The sequence below is a fragment of the Coregonus clupeaformis genome, chromosome 10 (assembly GCF_020615455.1).
Source record: "Coregonus clupeaformis isolate EN_2021a chromosome 10, ASM2061545v1, whole genome shotgun sequence".
NCBI classification, from domain to species: domain Eukaryota; kingdom Metazoa; phylum Chordata; class Actinopteri; order Salmoniformes; family Salmonidae; genus Coregonus; species Coregonus clupeaformis.
Genome location: NC_059201.1, coordinates 51,703,287 through 51,717,455, shown reverse-complemented (window position 1 = coordinate 51,717,455; position 14,169 = coordinate 51,703,287). Strand labels below are relative to the sequence as shown.

General features: G+C 47.2%; 1 protein-coding gene across 2 annotated transcripts in view; it reads right to left on the bottom strand.

Moving 5' to 3' along the window:
• The window catches only part of LOC121575531 (disks large-associated protein 4-like), a 250,935-nt gene that overhangs the window by 77,071 nt on the left and 159,695 nt on the right, over positions 1-14,169 (bottom strand). The window lies entirely within an intron of this gene.

The window sequence follows — 14,169 nt, the reverse complement described above, 5'->3', positions numbered from 1 at the left end:
AAAAAACGTGCCATTGGAACACAGGACTGATGGTTGCTGATAATGGGCCTCTGTACGCCTATGTAGATATTCCATTAAAAATCAGCTGTTTCCAGCTCCAATAGCCATTTACAACATTAACAATGTCTACACTGTATTTCTGATCAATTTTATGTTATTTTAATGGACCAAAAAATTGCTTTTCATTCTAAAACAAGGACATTTCTAAGTGACCCCAAACTTTTGAATGGTAGTGTATATTTATATTGTCACATACACCGATAGGTGCAGTGAAATGTGTTGTTTTACAGGGTCAAACATACACTGAGTGTACAAACATTAGGAACATTAATGCACCTGCTCTTTCCATGACATAGACTGACCAGGTGAATCCAGGTGAAAGATATGATCCCTTATTGATGTCACTTGTTAAATCCAATTCAATCAGTGTAGATGAAGGGTAGGAGACAGGTTAAATAATGATTTTTAAGCCTTGAGACAAGGGAGACATGGATTGTGTATGTGTGTCATTCAGAGGGTGAATGGGCAAGAAAAAATATTTAAGTGCCTTTGAACGGGGTCTGGTAGTAGGTGCCAGGTGCACCGGTTTGAATGTGTCAAGAACTGCAACGCTGCTGGATTTTCACGCTTAACAGTTTCCCGTGTGTATCAAGAATGGTGCCCCATTCAAAGGACATCCAGCCAACTTGACACAACTGTGGGAAGCATTTGCGTAAACATGGGCCAGAATCCCTGTGGAACGATTTCAACACCTTGCAGAGTCAATGCCCCAATGAATTGAGGCTGTTCTGAGGGCAAAAGGGGGTGCAACTCAATATTAGGAAGGTGTTCCTGATGTTTTGTACACTCGTTGTATGTCCCCAAACAGGTAAATCCCAAACCCAAACCCTGAGCCAAGCTGGCCATCTAAAGCCAATAGCAAACTGGTAACCTCCGGGTTGCCAGATCCAGACTGCATGGGGGCCTGAGCGCGGGTTCCCCCACAGCGGGGAAGGTATAGCCACGTTTGAGAAGCGCTGTGTGGACGATGTGCACTTTTGTCAGAACATATTTCAGTCATGGAGCCTTGAGCCCCCATCTGCTCCACTGGCTTAGAGGACAGGGGTGTGAGAGGGGGGCTGTGTGTGTGTGTTTGTAGAAGAGAGAGGGATGGAGAACGAGAGAGAGAGGGAGGAAGGAGAGAGAGAGAGGAGAAGGAGGAGGAAGGGAGAGAGAAGGGAGGGAGGAGGGAGAGAGGGGGAGGGAGGAGTAAACGAGAGGTGCTGTGTTGAATGAAAACGATCTAAAGGGAAATGCTAAATGTGAAAATGTGATGTAAAATGATAGAGGGGTTGAGAGAGAAAGGGAGAGAGGGAGGAAGATATGGAGGAAGAGATGAAGAGATACGGTGAGAGAGAAAGGAAGAGAGGGAAGAGGAATACATAGAGAACAAGAGAGCTGGATGCTGGGAGAAATCAATGACGAGGAAGAAAGAAGGATAAATAAAATAAGAGAAAAATATGTAGTGTACTGTGCCTTGCAAAAGTATTCATCCCCCTTGGCGTTTTTCCTATTTTGTTGCATTATAACCTGTAATTTAAATTGATTTTTATTTGGATTTCATGTAATGGACATACACAAAATAGTCCAAATTGGTGAAGTGAAATGAAAAAAATTACTTGTTTCAAAAAATGCAAAAAAATAAATAACAGGAAAGTGGTGCGTGCATATGTATTCACCCCCTTTGCTATGAAGCCCCTAAATAAGATCTGGTGCAACCAATTACCTTCAGAAGTCACATAATTAGTTAAATAAAGTCCACCTGTGTGCAATCTAAGTGTCACATGATCTGTCACATGATCTCAGTATATATATACCTGTTCTGAAAGGCCCCAGAGTTTGCAACACCACTAAGCAAGGGGCACCACTAAGCAAGTGGCACCATAAAGACCAAGGAGCTCTCCAAACAGGTCAGGGACAAAGTTGTGGAGAAGTACAGATCATGGTTGGGTTATTAAAAAAATATCTGAAACTTTGAACATTCCACGGAGCACCATTAAATCCATTATTAAAAAATTGAAAGAATATGGCACCACAACAAACCTGCCAAGAGAGGGCCGCCCACCAAAACTCACGGACCAGGCAAGGAGGGCATTAATCAGAGAGGCAACAAATAGACCAAAGATAACCCTGAAGGAGCTGCACAGCTCCACAGCGGGGATTGGAGTATCTGTCCATAGGACCACTTTAAGCAGTACGCTCCACAGAATTGGGCTTTACGGAAGAGTGGCCAGAAAAAGCCATTGCTTAAAAAAAAAAAGCGAACACGTTTGGCATTCACCAAAAGGCATGTGGGAGACTCATCAAACATATGGAAGAAGGTACTCTGGTCAGATGAGACTAAAATTGAGCTTTTTGCCATGAAGGAAAACGCTATGTCTGGCGCAAACCCAACACCTCTCATCACCCCGAGAACACCATCCCCACAGTGAAGCATGGTGGTGGCAGCATCATTCTGTGGGGATGTTTTTCCATCGGCAGGGACTGGGAAACTGGTCAGAATTGAAGGAATGATGGATGGTGCTAAATACAGGGAAATTCTTGAGGGAAACCTGTTTCAGTCTTCCAGAGATTTGAGACTGGGGCAGAGGTTAACCTTCCTAATGACCCTAAGCATAGTGCTAAAGCAACACTTGAGTGGTTTAAGGGGACACATGTAAATGTCTTGGAATGGCCTAGTCAATGCCCAGACCTCAATTCAATTGAGAATCTGTGGTATGACTTAAAGATTGTTGTACACCAGCGGAACCCATCCAACTTGAAGGAGCTGGAGCTGTTTTTCCTTGAAGAATGGGCAAAAATCCCAGTGGCTAGATGTGCCAAGCTTATAGAGACATACCCCAAGAGACTTGCAGCTGTAATTGCTGCAAAAGGTGGCTCTACAAAGTATTGACTTGGGGATGTTTTTTTTTTGTCTTATTTCTTTTTTGTTTCACAATAAAACATATTTTGCATCTTCAAAGTGGTAGGCATGTTGTGTAAATCAAATGACACGAACCCCCCAAAAATCCATTTTAATTCCAGGTTGTAAGGCAACAAAATAGGATAACCACTGTTTGGACACACCTACTTATTCCAGGGTTTTTCTTTATTTTGACTATTTTCTACATTGTAGAATAATAGTGAAGACATCAAAATTACGAAATAACAATTATGGAATCATGTAGTAACCAAAAAAGTGTTAAACAAATCAAAATATATTTTATATTTGAGATTCTTTAAAGTAGCCACCCTTTGCCTTGATGACAGCTTTGCACACTCTTGGCATTCTCTCAACCAGCTTCATGAGGTAGTAATCTAGAATGCATTTCAATTAATAGGTGTGCATTGTTAAAAGTGAATTTATGGAATTTCTTTCCTTCTTAATGCGTTTGAGCCAATCAGTTGTGTTGTGACAAGGTAGGGGTGCTATACAGAATATAGCCCTATTTGGTAAAAGACCAAGAACAGCTCAAATAAGCAAAGAGAAACGACAGTCCATCATTACTTTAAGACATGAAGGTCTGTCAATACGGAACATTTCAAGAACTTTGAAAGTGCAGTCGCAAATACCATCATGCGCTATGATGAAACTGGCTCTCATGAGGACCGCCACAGGAAATGATGACCCAGAGTTACCTCAAATGCAGAGGATAATTTTATAAGAGTTACCAGCCTCAAAAATTGCAGCCCAAATAAATGCTTCACAGAGTTCAAGTAACAGACACATCTCAACATCAACTCTTTAGAGGAGACTGCGTGAATCAAGCCTTCATGGTTGTATTGCTGCAAAGAAACCGCTACTAAAGGACACCAATAAGAAAATGAGACTTGCTTTGGCCAAGAAACACGAGCAATGGACATTCGACCGGTGGAAATCTGTCCTTTTGTCTGATGAGTCCAAATTTGAAATTTTTGTTTCCAACCGCCGTGTCTTTGTGAGACGCAGAGTTGGTGAACGGATGATCTCCGCACCGTGAAGCATGGAGGAGGAGGTATGATGGTGTGTGGGGGTGCTTTGCTGGTGACACTGTCAGTGATTTATTTAGAATTCAAGGCACACTTAACCAGCATGGCTACTACAGCATTCTGCAGCGATACGCCATCCCATCTGGTTTGGGCTTAGTGAGACTATCATTTGTTTTTCAACAGGACAATGACCCAACACACCTCCAGGCTGTGTAAGGGCTATTTGACCAAGAAGGAGAGTGATGGAGTGCTGCATCAGATGACCTGGCCTCCACAATCACCCAACCTCAACCCAATTTACATTTTGGTCATTTAGCAGACACTCTTATCCAGAGTGACTTACAGGAGCAATTAGGTTTAAGTGCCTTGCTCAAAGGCACATCGACAGATTTTTCACCTAGTCAGCTTGGGGATTAGAACCAGCGACCTTTCGGTTACTGGCATAACGCTCTTAACCACTAAGCTACCTGCCACCCCGGCAGATGGTTTGGGATGAGTTGGACCGCAGAGTGAAGGAAAAGCAGCCAACAAGTTCTCAGCATGTGGGAACCCCTTCAATACTGTTGGAAAATCATTCCAGGTGAAGCTGGTTGAGACAATGCCAAGAGTGTGCAAAGCTGTCATCAAGGCAAAGTGTGCCTACTTTGAAGAATATAAAAAATATATAGTTTGATTTGTTTAACACTTTTTTGGTTACTACATGAGTCCATATGTGTTATTTCATAGTTTTGATGTCTTCACTATTATTCCACAATGTAGAAAATAGTAATAATAAAGAAAAACCCTTGAATGAGTAGGTGTGTCCAAACTTTTGACTGGTACAGTATGTGTTCCTGAGATTGTGTATTTCACAAAATGAGTGTGTGTGTATGTATGAAGCACCAGTATCTTGCGCTAACCTTGTCCTAATTACACTTGGCTGTATGCTGTCAGTTCTGGGCTCTGGCCTATTTTCACATCTATAAATTACCAGTCTTGGTGTCCTACTCATTTCAGCCAATCTCTGAAGACCACGAGACACACACACACACACACACACAGTCTTGTACAGCGACACACAGACAAACACTGCTTCACCAGCAACACCGCTTCACCAGTTAAAATGCGAACACGGACACTGAGGTATGATCTATTTTCAGTAGTTAGCGTGGCCGTGCAAAATGGATTTCCTCGGATTTCATTTGGGTCTATTAACGGAAGGTAGAGACATTTACAGCAATGGAACTAATGATCATTTGAAAGTAGTATAATATAAGTACATTGGTGGTGGATAGTCATTTGATATATACATAAGCACATTTTGCATAGGTATAAAGAAATGGTATTTAACTAACACTGTCTGTAGCTCCTATTCTGAATCTCAGAGATATTGTAGGATATAAGCCACAACAGAGGCTTTAGCTAAACCTTTTACTTTAAATGGATTATTAGCTCAGTGGTGATTTAGCCATTCAATTTCACGTTTGTGTATCTTTCATCGGTGACAACATGCAGATGCCAGGGCTGGGTTCCACTCTGAAATCATGCACCCTTCCTGCCCATATGCCCTTGTTGACTTCCCTTGGTAGATCTGAGAGGGATAGGAGAGGTGAGAGCAACAGGATGGAACACCCTATCATCATAACACCTCCACCACCCCGAACCGGTCCACTCAGATTCAAGAGGGTAAAGTCATAAATGGCAGATTGGAACTCTTGAACATTTCTTGAACCCTGTTTCAAGAGAGCTTCCCTTTAGAAAACGAGGCTACCCTGATGTATGTTGCAGTAAACAATTTGGAGCAACGTTATGAGGTTGTCTTGTACTACTCTACTTTAAGCCTCTCATGATTGTGTGTGTGTGTGTGTGTGTGCATGCGTGCGCGCGTGTGTGTGTGTTGCACAGTGGGCATTTATATCGCAGGGAATAAAACAGACATGGGCAGCTATCCCAGAGTGCCATGCGCACAGAGCAGAGCAGTAGAGCTGAGTGTTCTAGGCTACAGCTGGGTCTGCTCTCTCTGGATCCAGGGCAGATAAGAAACCCTAATACAAACAGACATACACAGATGCGAGACACACGCACGCGCACACACACACAAACACACGCGCACGTGCACGCACGCACGCGCGCCGCACACACACACACACACACACACACACACACACACACACACACAGCAGAAAGACCCAGGCAGAAGGCTAAAACGTCCCTTGTATTATAAAGCAGCATTACTCTATGCTATAACACCCCGTCTGTGCACATGATTCCATTAAGACCATTCCATTACATCTTGTCTAACAATCCACATAATCAAAACACTAAGCACTCACACTAGAGCAGTTTCTCTCTCGATCAACAGGCTACACACAGAATCTCATACCAGGTAGCTTAGTGGTTAAGAGCGTTGTGCCACTAACCGAAAGGTCGCTGGTTCTAATCCCCGAGCCGACTAGGTGAAAAATCTATTGATGTTCCCTTGAGCAAGGCACATAACCCTAATTGCTCCTGTAAGTCGCTCTGGATAAGAGCGTCTGCTAAATGAGTTACTTTTTTTTTTTTACAAAAAAAAAACAAACATAAATAAAAAATATAATATGCTTTCAATAAGTAGCTCAGTTGGCCTCCTGTAGCTCAGTTGGTAGAGCATGGCTCTTGCAATGCCAGGATTGTGGGTTTGATTCCCACGGAGGGGCCAGTATAAAAAATGTATGCACTCACTAAAACTGTAAGTCGCTCTGGATAAGAGCGTCTGCTAAAGGACTAAAATGTAATAAACAAACAACATATCTAGGCTATTCAATCCACACAATAAGCCAAAACGACAATCCATTTCAAAATGCTTAGCCAATCAACAGCATCCAGGGGTCACGGTGGCCATTCTGACCTAGTCACATACCCTTGACCTTCCTCAGGAATTTCCTGTTCTGACAGACGGGTCGGAGGTCACGTTCTGCATTTCCTGTTTGGGCTATTTCAATGGGTTGGCAGTGTGACAGTAGTGACAGAGAACTTGGTCAGTACGTGATATCACCCTAATGGGCATCTGCCAACCTATCAACATTTCAGCTGGGATGAGCCATCACCATGGCAATGGCGGCAATTGCCGCCAAGCAAGTGAGCCCCCCCTCAGAACGGTCTCAATTTGTCAGGCATGGACTCTACAAGGTGACAAAAGCGTTCCGCAGGGATGCTGGCCCATTTGGACTCCAATGCTTTCCACAGTTGTGTCAAGTTGGTTGGATGTCCTTTGGGTGGTGGACCATTCTTTATTCACATGGGAAACTGTTGAGCGTGAAAAGCCCAGCATCATTGCAGTTCTTGACACAAACCGGTGCGCCTGGCACCTACTAACATACCCCGTTCAAAGGCACTTAAATATTTTGTCTTGCCCATTCACCCTCTGAATGGCACACATACACAATCATGTTTCAATTGTCTCAAGGCTTAAAAATACTTATTTAACCTGTCTCCTCCAATTCATCTACACTGATTGAAGTGGATTTAACAAGTGACATCAATAAGGTATCATAGCTTTCACCTGGTCAGTCTATGAAATAGCAGGTTTTCATAATGCTTTGTACACTTAGTGTATGTATGCAGGGTTACTATCACATATAAGGATGACATTAAGGATAATACGCTAAGCTAGACTATGGTTTAGGTTTGGTTTAGGTGTGTCACATCAGCCTTCGCTTTGGCTCCCCCTCCTGTCCAGCTCAGGCGTTCGGCGTCGCCGGCCGTCTAGCTGCTGCCGAACCTGCTGCTGGCAAACGCCCTTCACTCATCAACCCCAGACTTGTCTCGTCATCATTACACCCCCCCATCATTCCAATCCCCACTGTATATATACTCCTTCTGGCATTTGGGCCCCGTGTAGCTCAGTTGGTAGAGCTTGGCGCTTGCAACGCCAGGGTTGTGGGTTCGATTCCCAAGGGGGGCAATTATGAAAAAAAAACTGTAAGTCTCTCTGGATAAGAGCGTATGTAAAATGTGTCATTGTATATGTTGCTTGTTTTCCTGAGAGGAATCTCTCCTACTATTTCTTTAGTACTTTATATTTTACACTGTGGGTTTCGTCCCGCTTTGAGCTATGGTGGTTTAATACATTCAGTAGCTCTAAACCTGCGACTGCTTCCTGCCTACTCCTCTCTACACTTGTGACAGAATGACCGACCCAACAAAACAGGAGGCAGCAGGACATCCCCACCTCTCCGCCTGGAGCACCTCGGGACTGCCATGGACAAGGTGATCCGGACCGTACGCCAACTACAGGCTACACCTCCACCTTCCCAGCTCCTCACGGTCGTTCCAGCCACCTCACCACCATCTACATCACCCGGTCCGATCAGCAACGTCCACCTGCCCCTCCCGGAGCGGTTTGACGGCACCCCAGCTCACTGTAGGGGGTTTCTCCTGCAGTGTGACCTCCACCTTGCGGGTCATGCCGGGACGGCCTCCGAGAGGGACAAGGTGGCCTTGGTGATATCAGTGCTGACAGGCCGGGCTCTGGAGTGGGCGCACGGCGTCTGGGAGAGGGACGGTCCAGAAGTACAGTCCTATGAACGCTTCACCCAACTCTCCCGTGCCGTTTTCAACCATCAAACAGAGGCCCAAGAGGGGGGGTGAGCGTTTCCTCCGTCTGCGCCAAGGGTCCAGGACAGCGTCTGAGTACACTTTCCGGACGGTGGCTGCGTCCACTGGCTTGAATGACCAGGCCCTGTTGACGGTTTTCCGCAGCAGGCTACAGGCCCGACCGAGCTGGCCTGTCACGATGAGGACCATACGCTGGACCAGCTCATTGCCATGGCCATCCAACTGGATAATCTCCTGCGTGCCCGTCCCAGGGGTTCGGGTCTCTCCCAGGAACCTCCAGCGAGACTGAGCCCATGGAGGTGGGCACGACGCACCTTCCCCCAGAGGAACGTCAACAGGGTCTCAGCTCCTACTGCGGGGAGATGGACCACCCCTGGAACACCTGGAGAACCAGGCGAGGAAACTTCTCTGTCCACCCAGCCCATCCTCCTCACTGTCACCTTCCCGGACTATCCTGGTCCCCCACTGTCCTGCCCTAGTGGACTCAGGTGCTTTATCATTACGCATTCCACTAGTCCATTTACAACCCCCTATCCCAGTCCATTCCTTAGTCAACCATCCCCTAGGAACAGGACTGGTGATCCAGACCACGATTCCCATTTCCCTCTCTTAAATGCAGAGACCAAAGCCATGGAGGTCTACATCCAGGAGGTGCTGGCCCAAGGCTACTGTTACATTCAGTTTGTGATCGAACTGATGCACGGTGCAACGTACTTTACCAAATTGGATTAACGCAGTGCCCACAACCTGGTACGCATCAGAGAGGGGGATGAATGGAAGACCGCCTTCAGCACCAGCACCGGGCACTACGAATACAGGGTAATGCCTTACAGCCTGACAAAAGCACCCTCGGTGTTCCAATCCATCATTAATGAGGTGTTTAGAGACATGTTGAGTCGCTCTGTAGTGGTGTACATAGACGACATCTTGGTGTACTCCACTACACGCGAGCAACATTTCTCATGTCAGGTCCGTTTTGGAGAGGCTGATAGGGCATCACCTGTACGCCAAGGCAGAGAAGTGCCTTTTCTTCCAGCAGGTGGTCTCCTTCCTGGGCTATTGGGTATCCACCACGGGAGTGGAGATGGAAGAACAGAGGGTCAGTGCAGTACGGTCGTGGCCTGTTCCTTCCAACATCAAGGCGGTGCAGAGCTTCCTAGGTTTTGCCAACTATTTCAGGTCCTTCATTAGGGGTTTCAGCAAAGTGGTGGCCCCTCTCACCTCCCTCCTGAAGGGAGGTCCTCGACAGCTGCGCTGGACTGGGGAGGCCAACGAAGCCTTTCGGGCGCTCAAGGAACGGTTTACGAACGCACCGGTTCTGGCTCACCCTGACCCGTCTCTGCCCTTCATCGTGGAGGTGGACACCTCTGAGGTTGGAGTAGGGGCTGTTCTCTCCCAATGGCCTGGATGGCCGCCTAAACTCCATTAATGCGACTTCTACTCATGGAAGCTGTCTCCCATGGAGATGAATTACGACGAGGGGGATCGTGAGTTGTTGGTCATCAAGAAGGTGCTGAAGGCTTGACGGCACTGGCTGGAGGGTGCTCAACACCCATTCCTCGTCTGGACTAACCACCGGAACCTAGAGTACATTCGAGCAGCGAAGAGGCTGAACCCGCGTCAGGCCAGGTGTGCCCTATTCTTCACCAGGTTTGACTTTACCCTCTCCTACCGGCCAGGATCTAAGAACTTTAAGGCCGATGCGTTGTCCCGGGTGCATGACACAGAGGATCGGCGGGAGGAAGTGACACCCATTATTCCCCTGTCCCGCATTGTGGCTCTTGTCATGTGGAATGTGGATGCGGACATCCATCGAGCCCTGCGACAGGAGCCCTCACCTACCCACTGTCCCGAAGGGCGTACCTACGTGCCCTCTGATATGAGGGACGATCTCCTCGCCTGGGCACACACAGCACCTGTGTCGGGGCACCCGGGTATAGCCTGTACTATCGACTGTCTCTCCGCCAAGTACTGGTGGCCCACCTTGGCCCGGGACGTTCGGGTTTACGTCTCTTCCTGCTCCACCTGCGCACAGAGCAAGACACTGAAACACCTCCCCTATGGCAAACTCCACCTGCTGCCGGTTCCACAACGACCATGGTCCCATCTCTCCATGGACTTTGCACAGAACTTCCCCCCTCTGAGGGGCACACCACCGTCCTGGTCGTTGTGGACCGGTTTTCCAAAGCCTGTCGTTTGATTCCTCTGCCTGGTCTCCCTACGGCCATGTAGACCGTGGAGACTCTCTTCTCTCACGTCTTCTGGCACTACGGGATCCCGGAGGACATCGTGCCTGACCGTGGTCCTCAGTTCCCCTCCCGTGTCTGGAAGGCCTTCATGGAACGACTGGGGGTCACGGTCAGCCTCACCTCCGGGTACCGTCCCCAATCAAATGGGCAGGTGGAAAGGGTAAATCAGGAACTGGGTAGGTACCTTCGTAGTTACTGTCAGGACAGGCCGGGGGAGTGGGCTGCATTTCTGCCTTGGGCAGAATACGCACAAAACTCCCTCCGTCACTCCTCCACTAACCTCACACCCTTTCAGTGTGTTCTAGGCTATCAGCCGGCCCTGGAACCGGAGTCAGATCGAGGCTCCTAAGGTGAGCGATTGGTTCCAGCGCGCCGAGGAGGTATGGAACACAGCGCACACCCGTCTCCATCGCGTCGTCCTCTGGCAGAAGGCGCAGGCCGATCATCACCGCAGTGTGGCCCCGGTCTTTCACCCCGGTGACAGGGTCTGGCTTTCTATGAAGGACCTGCCCCGCCGCCTGCCCTGCTGGAAGCTGAGCCCGTGGTTTGTGGGGCTGTTCTGAGGTGAATCAATGAGGTGACGTACAGATTACAGTTCCCCGTCAATTACCGCATCTCACCCTCATTTCATGTATCTCTCCTCAGGTCAGTGGTAGCTGGTCCCTTAGCTGGTGTTGGAACCCACAATGCACCTCCCCCCCTTGGACGTCGAGGGAGCCCCGGCGTACTCCGTCCGCAGCCTGTTGGACTCAAGGCGTCGTGGGGGGTCTCTCCAGTACCTGCTCAACCGGGAGGGGTATGGTCCCGAAGAGCGGTGCTGGGTTCTGGCACGCGATGTCCTGGACCGTTCTCTCTTCCGGGATTTCCACAGGCGTCGTCCCGACCGACCCACACCGCGTTTCCGGGATCGTCCCAAAGGTCGGCGGTGCCCCGCTGCTGGAGCAGCGCCTCGGGGGGAGTACTGTCACACCAGCCTTCGCTTTGGCTCCCCCTCCTGTCCAGCTCAGGCATTCGGCGTCACCGGCCTTCTAGCTGCTGCCGAACCTGCTGCTGGCAAACGCCCTTCCCTCATCAACCGCGGACTTACACACACCTGGTTCCAATCCCCACTCTATCACTGTATGTATACTCCCTCTGTCATTTGTCTTTGTCGGTCATTATATATGTTGCTTGTTTTCCTGAGAGGACTCTCACCTACTATTTCCTGAGTACTTTATATTTTGCACTGTGGGTTTCGTCCCGCTTTGAGCTATGGTGCTTTAATAAATTCAGTAGCTCTAAACCTGCGACTGCCTCCTGCATACTACTCTCTCCACTAAATGTCCTGCAGTGTGAGCTAGTTAGCATTGTATGCATTTATACTGAGTATATCAAACATCTTAATGTTACTCAGTGTCTGTATGTAGGGCAGTTTGCTTCTTGTTGTTTTTTAGGGAAAGAATGATACCATAATGAAAAAAAGGAGAGAGAGAGAGGGAGGAGAATTTGGAGCGATTAAAAGGGGAAGAAAGAGAAGTTCTGCGCTCTGATTCAAGGAAATTGCCTACTTCCCCGGTTGCAACAGTGGAGACAGACAAATACATCAATCATAGCATTCTCTTTCTACTCCTCCTTCCTTCCATCCTCATTCGCAGAGGGAGTACAGGCTGAGCTGTTTTTATACATTTTACATTTACATTTTAGTCATTTAGCAGACGCTCTTATCCAGAGCGACTTACAGGAGCAATTAGGGTTAAGTGCCTTGTTCAAGGGCACAACGACAGATTTTTCACCTAGTCGGCTCGGGGATTAGAACCAGCGACCTTTCGGTTACTGGCACAACGCTCTTAACCACTAAGCTACCTGCCGCCCCGATTCAGGCCCCATTCAATTACTATGAATATGCGTCCATCCATCCACCCACCCATCCTTGCTCGCTCAATGGAAGTAATCAAGGGATCAGTAATGACTGGATTGGCGAACGCAGTGGAACCCTTGCGTTCAGTGATCTAAGCATTTTAGATCTCTTCATGGAAGGAAACCAGGAAGGATGCATTTGAAAACATTGGAACAGGGCCTCAAGTTGGAGGGGTACATAAGATGGACAAAGACAGACAGACAGACAAACCAGGCACACACAAAGTAACAGAAAGACTGTATAGATTGTGGCAGACAAACAGACATACGGTCAAATGGACAGAGAGATAGAAAGACTGACTCAGACAAGATAAACGGAAAGACACACTGACTGACTGAAATTGATACTGGGGTGAGGGGAGATGGATTCAATGTTTATGTGATCGTAACATTATGATCCTATAGTATAGGCTACTGTCAAAAATCGTGGTAAGTTACTGCCATTAGTAGAGATACTGGACAGTATGTCTTTTGATAACTGAGTATATTATTCCTTATCAGACCTGGGTCAAATACATTTACATTATATCAAACACTTATATACTTGAGGTATGCTTGATTAAGCTTGGCCAGCATGCAAAGTGGACATCGTTTGCACTTTTGGGACTATTCTATTGATTCCATTGTACTGGGCAAGCTAAATCAAGGTCAGTTGTCCTGAAGTATTTGAAATAATTGGTACTTGACCGAGGTCTTATGTCCCCTGACACCAACCAGACTAAATATTTGTACAACCTACACACACACACTTCCACCTATACACACACCTATACACACCACAAAATACCATAGGCTGCGTCAGACCACATACACATCCCAGTCTTGCAACCTTGCACCACACACACATACAGTAGGAGGGCCACATCAAACTGACAAAATATGAAGCAGTCCTGAGATTGGATATAAGCCGGCACTGAAGCATTAATTTGATTATTACTTCAACTTTCAGACCAGGGCACTTTCATAAAAGCATCTGGAGAGCTGATCTAGGATTAGTTTAGGATTACTTTCAGATCATAATTAATTAAATGAATTGGACAGACAGGACCTGATCCTAGATCAGCCCTCCTACTCTGAGACGCTTTATGAATACAGACCTTGATCTTTTCATTTGAGGCTTTATTGAAATCTTGTGATGACACAGACTGAAATTCCAGGGGAACTTCAGAATACCCAGGAACCCAACCCGCAGCTTAGCACAGGGGATTGATTTTCCTTTAACACCGGCATCACATCCCTTCCTTACAAGGGACAGGGAGACAGGCCTGAAAGGTTAGGACTGAAAGCAATGCCGCTCCTTGAAAGCAGCCCGGATCATCCATTTTTAATACTCTGCTTTTCCCCTCCTGTTTTTTTATTTTTAAATTTTTTTTATTCAACTAGGCAAGTCAGTTAAGAACAAATTCTTATTTACAATGACGGCCTACACCGGCCAAACCCGGACGACGCTGGGCCAATTGTG